Source organism: Pagrus major, chromosome 6 (assembly GCF_040436345.1).
Source record: "Pagrus major chromosome 6, Pma_NU_1.0".
Taxonomy (NCBI): domain Eukaryota; kingdom Metazoa; phylum Chordata; class Actinopteri; order Spariformes; family Sparidae; genus Pagrus; species Pagrus major.
The window spans coordinates 13,944,937-13,960,959 of NC_133220.1; the positions used below are offsets into that span (position 1 = coordinate 13,944,937).

Below are 16,023 nucleotides of genomic sequence, written 5' to 3' on the forward strand. Positions count from 1 at the left end.
AACATGCTCTGCATGCTACTTCCCAAGCTATGTGCTGAATTTGACTGACAACAAACTGAGAAAGCATCAGTCAAATGTCTGCACTACTAAGGTGCTGGACAGACGCATTTAACTTAAAACTTTGCCAGTCTTTAACCATCTGGCTAGTGAGAAACACGATTTAAACTGATAGCATTTCTTAGCTGTCCAATAAATACATAAATGATAGAATGTGGGATTGTGGGGTTTGTCTTCTCAAGTGCAGTGCAGAGATTTGTGAAAGATTCTGCCTGCTCAACTTGAACTGCTGATGTAACGTGAATAACTGTGTCAAAATGAAATTGGGTGGCAGCTCCTGCACTCATTATAAACCTTATGTAATTTATCAGCTTCTTTCACTGTGAGAAGGGGGGGCAGTGGAGGAGGGAAAAAAGAGAAAGACGGAGGAGCAAGGGGTGGCTAGTAAGACAGGAAGAGAGGAAAAACTTCTCAATGATGAAACAATCTGTGCTGTTAAGCGATTGGACCAGACTTCCACCAATGGGAGGACCAGCTCCATGGCAACAGGCTCTGTCACCAAGAGAAAAGCAGCCATATCCCTCAACACCCCCATATTTTCATACTCTCCCTTTCTCTCTCACGACCCCCCTCCATTCCCCAATTACAAGACCCGGTGTATTTATCACTGGGTAAACACAAATAAAACAGCACACAGACACAGACACACACACCTCACACACCACACACAGCCGCCTTATCGGTTACTTATAGCATGAATAACACAGCTCAATCGCACAGACAAAACAAACATATACACATGCAGCAAGGCTTGCAGATGTACACACATGCATGCAGACTTAATGGGGCTTACACAGTGATCAGAATGTGAGTCATTCACACACACACACACACACACACACACACTTATTTAAATGTGCCGATTGGCGATGACTCCCCTCACACACTGTCTGACTGCAGACAGTTCTGTTCTACTTCATCCTGATGAGAGCAGTGACTAAATATCAGGTCTGGTGGAGCTGAACCTTGAACTAAACAGACTGAGCTCACAGACACAAGAACAGACCTCCAGAATCAGGAAGTAGGCCTCGGCAGATAGAAACTACCATTCCGTCAGTGACATAAATATGCGCAAGGTAAAGTGAGCATGGTTCAAAGGGTATTGCTCCCAAGTACCGACCCAGCTTTACTCACCTCAACTAGCTTTAAGGGCTAAACCTTGCAGATATGAGGCGGTAAACCACAGGATACCAGTCTTATCGTTTGAGGTTAACCCTAAAGCTTTACTGGAGGCATATACAATACACAATACATAATAATAATGGAGTGCTGCATAACTAATGAAGATGCTACACCAGCGTGCATACTGAGAGGTGAAGTCACTCAGAAGCAGTAATACATACTCAAGAAGGCGCAATGTTTACTCAAGTTAACATTATTAACATTTGGACTGATATATGAAACACATTTGTATTAATTTTATATTGCCTGCTAGTTTGCAGTTTTTTATATTTCACTGAATTGTTGTTTGCCACGATGAACATTGCGTTTCAATGGCTGCATGTTTACGTGCAAACACCCATGAGGACAGCGATACCTCATGACTACAAGGAGAAAGCAAAATGCAGAAACCTTGATTGTTTGCATCTGATCCATTGTCAGGCAAGAGCAAATCTTTTGCACCTGCTGTGTATTTTCAAGTTTCCAAAACTTGATAGGCACAGAACCACTTAGAGCTGGTTGATCGTGGTTTCCACTCCATTTCAATTCAGCACACCAAATGCCACATGCCATTTCTGCAGACTCAAATGAAAGGTAAAATACCATGTGTACGAACAGCATCATAACTAATAAAAAATAACACACTAAAAATAGACTGTTACACACATTCGAATGACTCCAAATTAAACAGGTTATATACAGGTCATGATGCAGCAAAGTATCTGACTTCTATACATGATTGTTTTTCCTCACTGTGTGACTATGTGCAGCTTTTAAAACAGCGTATTCATAATGATCCATTATGAAAACAAACAGATGAATTTACTTCCATTATCTTTGCTCACGCTCAGTCTTCCTCACCGAAACTCAAGAAGCAGCCCATCTTAGAATGTAAACACAAGGTACGTTTAGACTTTTATCATCCACTTGGTTCAGCTGTAAGAAAGATAAACAGGATGCAGAGACGCACATATTTTACATCCATTACGTTTCACCATCCAATTGGTTTAGCCTTAAGGAACATACAACCCAGTCTCACAAAATTGTTACAGCAGTGTATAATGTCAAGAATTGGGTTTTAAATTTCTGCTTATTGACTTTTCTGCATTCACGAGTCAGTCAATCGCTAAAGAGAGAACTACGTCTGAAAAGTTTCCCCCCCCACCCCTAGTAAAAGGATAAAATTAAACTTTATCACAACATTGATACAACACTTTTCCATATGACCCGTCAGTAAGGTTGATGAATTACTAGGGAAAGCCCTGGCCTGACACAACAGAAGTAGCCAGCTCTGTCAGAGAACCTTCCTGGAATGCCTTACCCAGCCAGGTAGGCAGGGACTCCAGCCCTGAGGGAGGGACCACCAATGACTGTTGGAGCATAAATCAAGCACACAAATTTATTGCTGCACTGCACTGTGGATGTCTCTCGCTCCGTTTCTAACTGTCTCTCTGTTTAGCCGGTGGTCTTTAGCTGACAGGCTCTGCCTCTAGCATAAGATGCATATTTTACCAGCCCTTTAGGCATCTAACTCCAGGTCACACATTTGTAAGGTCAATGACTTGTCCCCTAGGTATGGTACAGACAACAACTCCTACTGTTTGCTACCAACTGTTACTGTCTGTTTATGGCTGCCTCTCTTTCACCCAATATCTATTACTTTCTGATCCATCATGTTTCATAGCCGAATTGAGCAGCAGCATTTTCACTCCCCCTCAAAGCATTTCGTAATCACTCCACTCCCAGTCTTCTGTTTGCTTTCTACTCACACCAAGAGAAATCCCGCTCCTTTACGCTTCATTGCAAATAATGTTGAGTCTTGTCTTCCTGTTGCACAAGACAACACAAAGAAAAAAGTAAAGGCATCACGAATGATTATAAAGTCAGTTAAAACAGTACTACTTTCCTACATTGTATGATTTCATGAACAAATAAAAAGTGTCTGGAGGAAGATAAGAGAAGCAACTGGAGTTCCTGGCAAGTTTGAAAAGAGTATGTCTGATCTGTTACACACAAGTTTTTACAGCAAAATGCAATACCCACAGTGTGGAAACACATAAATCTGGCCACTAAACAGTGGTCAATTTCCCACAAATTAAGCTGAACAAAATTGTACTTTCCTGCCTATTTGAATGCAGGTGCTCGTGGGATGGATCAGTATCTTGGAGCGAGAAAGAAATCCAATGTTCCAAGCCGCTTCATGTTCCAGGCAAAATCATCCGCTCCCACACCCTGCTCCTATCTATAGTTGCTTGTGTCTTAATCCCTCTTCCACAGTCTTGTAGCCCTCAAGTCAGGACTGAATCTTCTTTGCAATTTGTCTGAGTGGTCACAAATATCTTTGATCTGAGAAGAGCACTGAGAAACATTTACTGGAATAGTTTTGGAAGCATCCAACTAATAAGTCTAGTTTAGTTTTAGGTAGGTTTACCATCAGGCTTCAATGAAAAGTGGTGGATCACGATTTTTATATTTTCTCTTCTCCCTACAACCTGTGTGCTGTTCTACGTTCTGCCCTTCATTTTCACTGCTTTCCACAAGTCATTAAAAACAGAGGCAGTGGGACAAACGTAATTATTTTCAACAGCTAAGTGAACATAACACACACTGACAATGTCTGCAAAAAACAAATAGACCATGAGGAAAGTCTATTATAATCCCTGGCCTAATCAAAGTAGATCAATTCTAAAACTTATAATCAAAACTCTGTTAACAAAATGATTAGCTACACCATGAAACTGTTGCGAATTGCCCACTCCTCAATACCGTAGACAGTAGATCAATACAGGCACAATCAATTGCCATGATTGACGCACATGCAGTGGCATAGTCAAGTGTGATGGATGACCTACTGGCAGCAACTAAAAAAATAAATTTAAAAAAGGGAAAAAGAAATTACATGACAACAGCACTTGAGAAACAGACTGATGGAGACTACATCTTTAGAGGGCTGGATCACTGGACTCAATTAAATACAACCAAGGGTTTCCCTGCATACAGTATTGAGTTTTTCCACCACTTACATGAATAATCTCTGCCATCAAAACAAGGGTAAGAAACATAACCCATGATATCTTTGCCATCCCCTTTGATCAAGAAGATTAAATATCTGATATCAAAATTTGTTCAACACTAATTCCAAGCTGGTGACCATTTTAAATTAAGTGTAGCTCCCATTTGGAATGAAGATAGCATTATAGATCCCTGAGCAGAAGTTTTTATATAGAAATCACTACCTTTGAGCAGAATTAGGTTTTACATTTCTTGACGAAGTATGACATAATCAACTTGAAACCAAAATTATTTACAGATGTTTAGTGTATGAGAAGATGATCACCTATCAAATAAAAACTGCTTTAGAAATGTTCCAAAGCAATTAAAACCCCAAAGCTTTCATACGTTGACAATATTTGGGCTAAAAAGTGGTCCATATGGTAAAAAACAAGTGAGTATATCAAGAACCCAGCCCCCGCCTAACCCAGTTCAATAAACCTGCTATAAGCAATGTGTTGCAAGACCACTGGCACATCATAGTATTATAAAATGCTGTGCAGCGTTCTGGCGTCTAATTAGGATTCAAACATGACTTCCTGGATTGTATGCACAACATACCCTTGCTATTTTATAACACTGTGCTTTTTTGGGTCCCAACATCCCCTAAGAGACTGAGTGGAACTTCTGTCTACATGATGAAAAAGATGCTCTTAGCTACAACCTGAGTAAATGTTAAATAATGCACTGGCCAACAGCTGGATGCGTCCAGATGGTGACCAATGTCCTCTATGATCTGCACAAACACCTCCATTTGCCATTGCAACACTTAACGACAGCTGGCTGACTGGGCTGCCATGCTGAAACAGTGATGGCAAGTTGAGTGCTGCCAACCAGCCAGCCAGCCTGACCCGGAAGTCAGGCATCCAGCCAGTCAAACTGCCAGGCTGTCCCTGCTGGGCCAGCAGAAAGTGTGGTCTCTTACAATGTGGCTTGTGCACTCCAGAATAACTAGCAGGAAGGCAACAGGCCAGTCATTCAGACATCCATCCAGCTAAACAACACTCAGCATCCCCCTTCAACTTCTCTTCAGTGTTTCTCATCCCTCCTTCATTCCCCAGGCACCTAGCCAGATAAATATAGTCCCCTCAAATCCCATAAGGCCACAAGGGTCAGGGTCTGCAAACCAAACACACCCTAAACAAATTCTCTCTATTACACATGAGATGAGCTCTCTTGTAGCCATCCACACAGACAGCTTTAAAAGCACAAAGAGCAGCAGCCATAACAGTAAGTCAATACAGACAGATAAAACATGGCCTCTGTCCTTTTTGCATTACCATTACACCAGGCCCTGGATGGCTGCGATGTTCCAACCATGACGACACTGTGCGAAAATAGAAAATAGGGGGATGATGACAGGCCGGCAGTTGGCTGTAGAAGCTGTGAACCCAAATTGACATGCATAAAGTGTAGACTATCTGACAGATGTGTAAGCTCAACTAAGTAGGGCTAAGATTCTGCCATTTTTTAATACAGTTTTGTAGATCGTCAGGTCGTCAACCATCAGAGGCTTCAACACACTTTTATGCAAGAGGGATTTGAGTCCATAAGTAATCATCTGACAAAAAGACTCTTTCCTTTACTATGATTATTTAGCTTCAGCAAAATTAAAAAGCTTTCTACAACATACCGTACATTATGCATCTTAAATTCTTGAGTCGTTGGATTTGAAATCTGTTGCCATTGTTATATTCATGATGTGCATTGCTCTCTACTCACCCATTTCATGTGTAAGAGAGTGTGTACGGCACTGGCAACACTGCAGCCCCAGCACAGATAAGGAGGTAGTGTTAATTAGAGAAACTGCACACGGCAGCCAGTCGCTAGATCACGTAGCTGACCTGACAGCGGTGGCAGGTCAGTGTCTCGCTGCGCTATGCCATCTGTTTACCTGTAAAAGCCAACCACTCCCAATACCTCTACCTGCCTAAGGATAGCAATTATCTGTCCCCACATTTTTCATGTTTTTCTTGCCTCTCTGTACCTCAGTCGCTTCATACATCGTCACAACCTATTAATGCCAACCGAAACAACCATGTCTACTTTCAACTCATTTACTTACTGATTTCTGTTTAGGAAAAAGGGGTGGGTGCGTCTCTTTGCCAGTCTCACCTGAGTATTAGGCTGATTCAGGTTTGGCTGGCCTAATTTGCACCAAACCGTCATCTGTCCTTTAACACGTCAACCCTAAGCATACTCTAAGGTAGTAGTTTCTGTACATTTTATTGTTTAAAAAGGTGTATTTAAAGCTGCCGTAGGTGATATATTTACATTAAAATAAGTAATTACTGTTATAGTGTTTGGTCAGAAACCCATGTCTCTCAACACACACGTATACATACATGCATTAACAGCATAAAAACCTGTGAGTGGAAGATGAGGAAGCAAAAAGTTCAAATAAAGAGAAATGTATAGAGAAGAAGCTATTACAAGAGACAAGGGGATGGGAACTCTCTGATGCGAGTATGAATGATTTAATGAATTTCTTCTAATGTTTGTTAATGTAACTTAAAAAGGGTGAGGTAATTTTTAAAAAAAGCCCCAGATAAGAAAGCGTGAACCCGCTGACTTAAAGGCAATTACAGCAGCAGTTACTCCAGGGGCTGCTATTGATTATTTTCCTCCTTTACGCTCCCTCTCGTGCTTCCTCTCTTTCATACTCTTTTTTACATAGTCTTTTTCCCACGCATTGGCGATTAGTATGCAGGAGCAAGGCTTCAGGAGTGCCAACTACCTGGGGAACAGAACTCCAAAGTCACAAACAAAAACAAAAGTAATCGTCATATCACAGACGCACCAAAGGATGCACCAAAACACAATTTCATAATGCGAGTCATGGCTAAGCAGCTAGCTTTAGCCACTTCAACTATCCATGAATTTTCCTGTTCAAGAAAGAGGCTAACATTTAGACTGGCAGACATAAGGAAGAAAACAGCATTAGCCCTAGAAACCTGACACCAAATGGGCGGCTTCTATCTAATTTGGGGGTTGCTGCGGTTGTTGTCCGTCTTTTGCATTTCTAATTGACACAAGGGTAGAATCATGGGATCATTGACATTTTATGAGCCAACATTAAGCTAGTTGATTTAGGGTGCATTGCTTAGGATACAAATAAATCTTGATTTATTATAATGCTGAAAAACATGCACAGGCGTACACAAACAGGCAGTCATTACATAAACAACCCATATCCAGCACAAGACAGATCTGGGCTGAGAGAACAAAAAAAGAATAAAAGGAAGAGGCGATGAGGAGGATTGTGAGTCTGATTTTGCGAGGCTCTAACCATCAGAACAGAAAAAGAGAGGGAAAAGCCAGGTCTCCTCAACCTGAAACAGTGCTGAGGCCATGAGGACGACTTGCTATTTATAGCGACAGATTTTTTATTCAAGAGGGCTCTGCTGTTGTGCTTTCTCTCTCACGCTTGTGCTGCCTCTCTTGCACCTCCTCTCTATTCTTTCTCTATTCGACCGCACATTTTTTCCCCCAAATAAAGAGGGAAAACACCAACATACGCAGGTGTAAATGTAAATTATCTTTAAAGATTAAAAAAAGAGATTTCCATTGTCCGATGCATTCATAAACAGTCAATCATAACCTATTAATGCACACCTTCAAGCCAAGAGGATCACTGAGGATAAACTTAAGGGTTTCTGAACACAGGACTTCCCACATGCAGCCTTATGTAAGCCTATAGGTTGTTCTTTTTTCCCTGCACCCCTCCCTCCCTGGTATGACAGTGTTGCAGAGTGACGCCTACTTCTCAGTGACACACCACCCCCACCGGGCCACCTCCACCCTCCTCTCTCCCTCCTCCCACACAGGGACACAGTGGAAGGGAATTCCTTATTACCTCAGCATTTGCCTCACGAAACACGCATTGTGTGCATCTGTATAAATATACACGAACACAAACTGACCACTAGCCACACAAACACCATTAAAGTCACCATAAATGAGATGCATTTATCAGCCAGTAATGCGTAGAATCCATCTAAGTCAAACAAATCATGGTTCTATATCCAGCTTGAGCACAAGTTACAATTATATAAGAAGAAACGGCATGCATAGTATGTGAAACTATCTTCTTGCACGCCCCATTAAATCATTTTTGAAGTTTCACCAAGGCATAATTAAATTAATTGCCACAGGACTTTACAGAGCAACAATAAAAAGTGCCAAGATAATTATAACCGTGGCAATGGCTGCACGTTAAACCAAATCTCAAGAGTTGTAAAAGGCACAAGAGCAAGCTACATCTCACCAATGAATTACTTACACCCACTGACAAAGACACACAGACACATACACACACACACACAGCACATGCTTACTGTATTTAGAGTTCAGCTCTGTGGATCTCCAGCCAAGTCGGATCAGGTGTCTCACAGATAAAAGCACATTATCGCAGGAGAAGCAGAAGCAGCTCTGGACCACGACACTGCTGACATTAGTTTTATCTTGCTAAGTAGTACAGATGAATGACTTCCATTTCCTGCAGCATGTAAATAACGGAGTTTCAGGGGTGTTTACCTCTGTCACTCTCTTCATCTCATTCTACTTTTCTTCGTCTTCACGCTTGCTCTGCTCCCTTCCTACCCGTAGGTACCAATAGCTCAGATTTGTTAATGGGTTTCATGACAATGGACAGAAAACGCGTTTTCGACTGCCCCCTCTCCTTTTCTGAATGAAGCACAAGCACAACAGGGAAACAGAAAGCCTTGCTTGCTTGCTGGCTCCCTCTATACTGCTCTTATGCTATCATGCGCACAGTTTGCACCGCTCCCTTCTCCTCCAACCCTCCCTTTCGTGTGGATTCTCTCTCTCGCGCTTACATATCTTGTTTGCTCTCTTCCTCTGTGTAACAATATAATTGCAATGACAGCCAACCCAGGGCTCACTAGAAGCCCAGCTGTTTAAAGGGCTGCTTGGATCAGCCTATATATCACTTGATACAAAAGCAGGATGCTTATATGAGAGTTAACAGTTTAGATTTATTCCGTCACAACTACATTTTAAGGTTTGGTACTTTTCTTGCAGGAATGGACATAAGCCTACATCCGGAGGGAGGCAGGAGACACAGTCCAGGCGCACTCTGGTCACCGTTCATCACTCTCCATTTCATGGGAATACATGAAGCCGTTATCTGTAGCCCGTGTCTGGACAAATTGAATAGGCTTAAAGTACTGACAGCTGCTGGTGAAACCGAGCACTGCTGCAATGGTCAAAAATAAATCATGAAAAAAAGGGGGGTTTGAAGGAAAGATAGTGGGGGGAAATAATGAAACCACCTCATTAGCTCGGAAAAACCTTAATCCCACAAGACGACATATTTGCATCTTCTCCCTGCAGCCCCCTCACTGCAAACAGCAGCTGAAAAACGCAGTGAAAAGAGGCAGTCAAAAGTTCAGCATCAAAAGAAACGTCAGCAGGGAACTCTGGGTAAGTCCAGGGATGTCTGTCTCAGATGGCTGTGTTGACAGCACGTAATATGGCTGTATTGAGCACTTGAGGGCAACATTTGAACAGAGCAATGTGTGGCCAAGTTAGCGGGGTTCCAGCTTCAAATACGCTTAAATATTAGTGACAAATATAGTCTTTGATAGTTCAATCAGTATTTCATATTTTGGCTGTTACTATAACCAGGATAACTTATAAACCATGTCAACACTCCATGGTAGGAAGACGAATAAAACCTTGATGTGGAGGAGTCTGGGATGAACTGGTGTACATGTGTTAAGTCCAAGACAAATCAGCAGAGCATTCAGCCTGCATCAGAACAGCTGGGCCTGTTATTTTCTAAGTGCTCCTCATCACAGGTGGACACAACGCTGTCCTATTTTCTAGCACTTACACTGATCAATCATTTTACCACAGAAAGGCCACCATACAGCAACTTGTTTTCTGTCGGGTGATAGCGTATCCTCTGATGTCTGGTAGCAGTCACCGCTAGGGGTGCCTTGCATGAAACAGCTGGGGATGTTATTTGCATTTGGGTGTAGATTTAAGCTTACACCTGCCAACCAGCATCAGGCTTTTACTGTGAAGTAGCTACAGACAGCTACTGTACATGACACTAGCAACTGCAGTACATTGAAATAAGCCTAAATTAAAAATATACACATTTTTGGCTAGCAGGTCAGGTTTAAATATATCAGGAAGGAACGTTATAGTTACCATGTGCTGATTAGACTGAGTGGTACACTCAACAGGTGCTTGCTACAGTTTAGTGAAGCATCTAAAAGGCACAAGACTTCACCCAGTTAAGTGACACATTTTACTGGTTTTGTTTTACAGTGAACTACTTCTACTGTGAACCTTTTAGTCACACCTTAAAATGTTTAAAAATGAGCGTGACTGTTTCGTCGAGGGTAAGATCGTCTAAACTTAATCTTAGTAATTAAATTTCAAGAATCACTCACTCAAGGGCCCATTTCTAATAACCATTTTCCACTGGTCAAAAATCCCATTTAAACCTGCTAAGATCAGGCTTCCGTGTGCAATGGAAATGTTAATCCCTCCATTTACACACGGGTCAAATTGATTTTATCACACTAAATTTCGGCGCACGAAGTGATGACACGTTATCAACATCTGGTGGTGCTGGTTAATAAGGAGGGAATTTGGGATGCGATCTATTCAAGGACATTTTAATACTGTACACAGTGTTGGAGGCGGAGCCCCATTCATTCCTATGAAAGCTGCTCAGTGGTGTTTTGAAGCCAAAAAAGCTTGACTTCCCAGGTATGAAAATACATGGATCGTCGACCGAACTGGCTAACTTCCGGTTAAGCGCCCAGCTAACTTGAAGGGGGATAAAATAATTTAATCGTGCGGCTCTTCTAGACTTTCCAAATGTTATTGGACCAAATGGCTCAAATTGTGAGAGTGAAACGAGTCATCTTGCGGGGGTTGTGATGCTCAAAAGAATTTATCCACTGTTTTACAGACGCTTCTTTCACAATAGGTCAGGTTGTTGTTTCCTCTTCTGTTACAACTGTTTCCGGCACATTCATGACGTGAAACTAGACGTCAGTGATGTACAACATAATGCTAATAAAAATCACAGACGGGCTGCCTTGCCTGCAGGAAGTGTTAATGGGGTCAATAGGCGATTTTTAGCAGGTGTACCCGCGTTTAAAAATCCTGTGTAGACCCACAAATGTTGGTGGAAAAGCGGTATAAGCAATGTCCCTGCTCTTACAATTTGGGAAGTGGTTATTGACATACAATCCCAGTAGTGGGCCTGGTTGCCAAATCAGCACGCTGGGCTGTCATTGCTTGATTATTTTCAATTTCCCTCTTGAAACCATGTCTTATTCATTCATTACTTTTACCTTATTATATTCATTGTCTTACATTATGTGTGACAGCACATCTCTGGTATGACTGCCTGGGTGATGCATACGCCTGTTTAAAAAAGTAAAGATGTGTACATCAGAAAATAAATTCAGCTCTTGCACTGAAAATCCACAAAAATCTTGTTTTCTCAAAACACTGTTTCTGGGAGTTTGGACCTAATACTGATGCTAGATAGTTGAGCACATCAATCTTCCCATTTTTATTTCCAAGGCCGCTGCACTGCCCTAAAGCACTACAATTTGAGGCAGTAATCAGGCCTAAAACCTTGTAAAAGCACCTTTTGGCGGAGTTTGTCCGCAATGTTAGTCTGCCACTTAAATTATATGAAGCATATCTCAGATTTGACTCTTGACGATAAGCAAGGCCATGTTCTCCTTCAACTTTGGGACAGAGCTGTTCATGTCCGGTCGCATATCAAGGGTCTATATTTATTCTACTTTTAAGCACACAACTGACCTTTTATATGTATGGAGCCGAGCTGAGATGACGCTGCAATCCTAGCGTGGAAAAAAAGTTTGTCTCTGGTTGACCACATGACTGGGATAAAGGGGATGGCATGCACTAATGCCACCTAATGCCTGAAACCAAGTCAAACAGCTTCATCTGCATTTGGACAGCCAGGTAGCCTCTTTCACAGGACAGTAAGAGAAGACAGCGAAAGACTTTGAGAGCAGCAGGGAGAAAGGGGAGGAGCTGAGCAAGGATCAGTAGCCAAAGATACCACAGATAAACCGTTCATGAACACAATCACCTAACACGCTGCTGCAGTTTATACACGCAGCATATGACTGAGGCAAAGCTGTTAGGAAACACTAAGAATAATGGTTATTACTTGCACTGTACAAACAGGCCTTTATAAACAGGGCTTTATAAATACAAATGTGCTTGGATACAACCAGTTTCTTATTAACTTGTATGAAGTTAAATAAGGCCTATTTCAGACCAAATCTTGCATTAAGTCAATAGATAGATTTTAAAAGTGTAATTCTGCATGAAAAAAATACCAAAACAGACACTTTTTAAACTGCTGCTTGGATCCTGTGATCCTACGATTTTTTTGTTTTCTTTCCCTTTGAACTATCATGCGAAAACCCTCCAGCTTTGCAGCAATTACAGTGAAGTCAGTCAGGCAGCTATACCCAATCTGAGGCCAGACTCATGGCCATGCAACCAGTCGCCTCCCTTCTGCTCTGATCAATAATTTATATCAAAGCAAGCAATGAAGAAAAGATATGAAAACAGAGCATTGAGAAACAGCGAGAGAGAAAAGACATCAAGAGAAAGGGAGCTCCGAAAACAAAGAACAGAGGGGAAAAGAAGAGGGAAAAAAATAAAGATGGAGAGACACAGAGAAACAGAAGCAGGAGTGGTTAAGAGACGAGAGAGAGATAGGAGCAGCAGCAACAGCACCACGCTTGGTGCTCTGGCAGAGATCTATAAATAGCTCTTCAAATCTCTCTAGAAAAAGCCACTCTTCTGCTTATGCTGCTGCAAACAGAGATTCAGAGACAGAAGAAGATATGGATACCTGGCTTACAAATAAAAACAGATCATGTCTTATTGGATAATAGCATGCCATTTCAATTAAATCAGCCCTTAAAATACAGTATTAAAACCTCTCTTACGTCGACCATCTCGGCATGTATAAATATTTGATCGCAGGAAGTGAATACTCTAAAAGCAAGCACCTCCAACACAAAAAAAAAAAATCACATGTTCCACTGGCGTATGAATAAAGGTTTCTTTATACTCACACATCCTGCCACAACAAAATAAAAATTGAATAGGCACCCTTACAAAATCTCTTTACCAATTCTTACACTTGTCCACCAAAAAATAAGCGTTTGTAAGTGCTGTAACAATAAATTAGCCTCACAATTAATTGCCACTGAGGAGTATGATTCAAAATGCAACAAAAAGCTCTGCAAGTTGCAGGGAATAAAAGGGGAAACATGTTGATAGCGAGGCAGGATACTCCCTCTTTCTCATTACTGACCTTAGCAACAGCAGACTGTTGAATCAATGACTCACTTCCATCGGGTCTTACTATGGATAAGCCTTTTCTCAATGATTCTGCCATTACACCGGCAAATGGACTCAATAATATTTAGAAACCATATGTGCACATTGTACAAATGCGTATAGAAGAGCTGTAATGGGGTCACATCTAAAGAATCACTGAGTATACCGATGCTTTCAACTGGAAATACAGAAATTGCTCCAGGGGGGTTACCTGCTCAACCTGTCCATAATCTCCCTCAGAGGGAGTTTATAAAGAAAAAGACAAATTGTGATATTTACAAGCCAAGCTCGGCATCAAATGTGACATAACTTGGCAACCCCCGCCTACCACTTGCCAATTCTCGGCATCACATGACTGTCCAATGCCAATTGATATGAATATTTATGCTTTCAGACACACATGCTGTTTTCCCAGAGCAGATGTTTGAATCACAGCTCTGACAGTCTGTGCTGTGATCCCACCTAGTTTGACACAACCGTCTTGTTATCTATTTTCAGCTCGAGTGTCAAAATGCAGAGCCAAAGCCAAGACACAGAGAGACCGATGACCATTTGTCGAGTATTTCTCGACGAATCGTACTTCGTATTTGAAGCCTCCTCAACCGTGTTTTGCTGGAAAACGAAATGAGTGACAGGCTTGATTCTGTTTCATCTCAATTAATTCAAGAATAATGCCTCACTGAGCGAAGACCTCGGCTTATAGATACACACCTTAGTTTGGAGGAAAGCTCAGGAAAACAATTAACGCAAACTTCCAACGTAAACACAGCCGAACAGTGTCGTGTACAGCAATTGTTTTCAGTGATTTCTAAAACAGCTCACTTCCACTGAACTGTTGACTAACCCACTGACATCCAATAATTTCAACAACCTATGGCTTTGAAAGAGCTGGCTAATTATTACATTTGCATGTTGTTTGTTGTTGTTTATGACCACATGTGGAAACACACATACATATAGGATGTGATGGTGTAAATAACACCTGGATGTCACTGTAGCTAAGGTGGGCTTTAAGTATGATTTCAATGATCAGTTACAATCAAATTTCCAATCACTTCATTCAATTACAACCAAATATCAAACGCTCGTTCTCAGTCATTCAGTCATGCTTTCATTCAATGAGCTTCAGTCATGTCTCTCAACTAAGACTAGAAGGGTAAATGTTAACATGGCCATCTCGTGTCAGGCACAGAGAACGCGGACTTTAAAGATGGTGCTTAACGTTGCCTTACATATCTGAGTAAAGATCATGGATCATCGATCATAAGTTATCTCAAGTCATGTGAAAAGGTTCAGCTCACCGTTGTGCTGGTCGTGCGTCTCGGGTCCGTGTGCGGAATCCTTCAAGTTGTGTGTCTGTAGAGAACAGATGGCAGTATGGTCACAGCCGTGGCAGAGCAGTTGACTGAAAATATTAGCTTGCCCACACGCTAACAATAGCTAGCTCACGGCATTAGCTGGCTTCCTCCGGCAAGTATAATTAGCCACCTACAGCACCTAGCCACCTAGCTAATGTTAGCCCGCTAGCTAGCCTTTTCTTTTCAGTGTACGCTAGCACCCCAGCGTTAACAAAACCCAGCGATAATATTATAACCGCTTATCCAACAAAGTAGCCCGCGTTTACTGTGAGGCGAACCTTGTTATAAATCTTCCCCAGCACTGTCAGGTCTGAAAACAGGAGGCGATAACTGGCACTGGTAGCTAGCTTTCCGAATGACTTACCAGTGCTAATATAATGGTGCTGCTAGCTTGAGTTGGTTCACTGCGACCCCGACTGTCAAAATAGCGCCGCGTGAGGGGAGAGCGGCATGGACGCTGACGAGAGATAGCAAGCGCCGAGGAGCGAGGCGGTCGACTCTGTTACGGGAATACAGCTAAATGACAACAAAACGCCAAAGAATAAAAGGATACAAATTAAAGAAAAAAGAAACAAAACGCTATTCCCCCTTCACGGCTCCGGCTTGTGTGTGTGTGTGTGTGTGTGTCAGCGTCACTTTTTTCCCCCCCTCACCGACAGTTTACGTCAGCGGCGTACTTCACAGTCGCAGGGAGACGTTCAGGGTACAGTAAACTTCAAACCTCAGGCGGCTGATCACAGGATGCAAAAACTGTATGTATGTCGTAAGGATATAAGGATATATGTCATCGAGGTGCCATTTTGTCACCAGCTTTTTGTATGAGTCCTTTTTGTATTTGGTCTTTTAAATCGAGGCTGAAGACCTTTCTGTGTGCCACAGCCTTTAACTGGAGCACTTTCAAGGCTTTGAACTGCACTGTGACTTTTATTCTTTAGTCTTGTCTCTTTTAGCCTACTTTCCTATTTCTTAACTTTGTTTTAATGTTTTGTTTCTCGATGTCTTCCTACTT

General features: G+C 41.9%; 1 protein-coding gene across 3 annotated transcripts in view; it reads right to left on the reverse strand.

Annotated features, from left to right (window-relative positions):
- The window catches only part of r3hdm2 (R3H domain containing 2), a 57,077-nt gene extending 41,427 nt beyond the window's left edge, over nucleotides 1-15,650 (reverse strand). For all 3 annotated transcript variants that reach the window (XM_073467834.1, XM_073467835.1, XM_073467832.1), the window contains exons 1-2: nucleotides 15,379-15,650; nucleotides 14,958-15,012 (exon numbers count right to left, since the gene is read on the reverse strand). The gene's annotated coding sequence lies outside the window, so the exon portion shown is untranslated. The remainder of the gene's footprint in view (nucleotides 1-14,957; nucleotides 15,013-15,378) is intronic.
- Nucleotides 15,651-16,023: the final 373 nt, after the last annotated feature.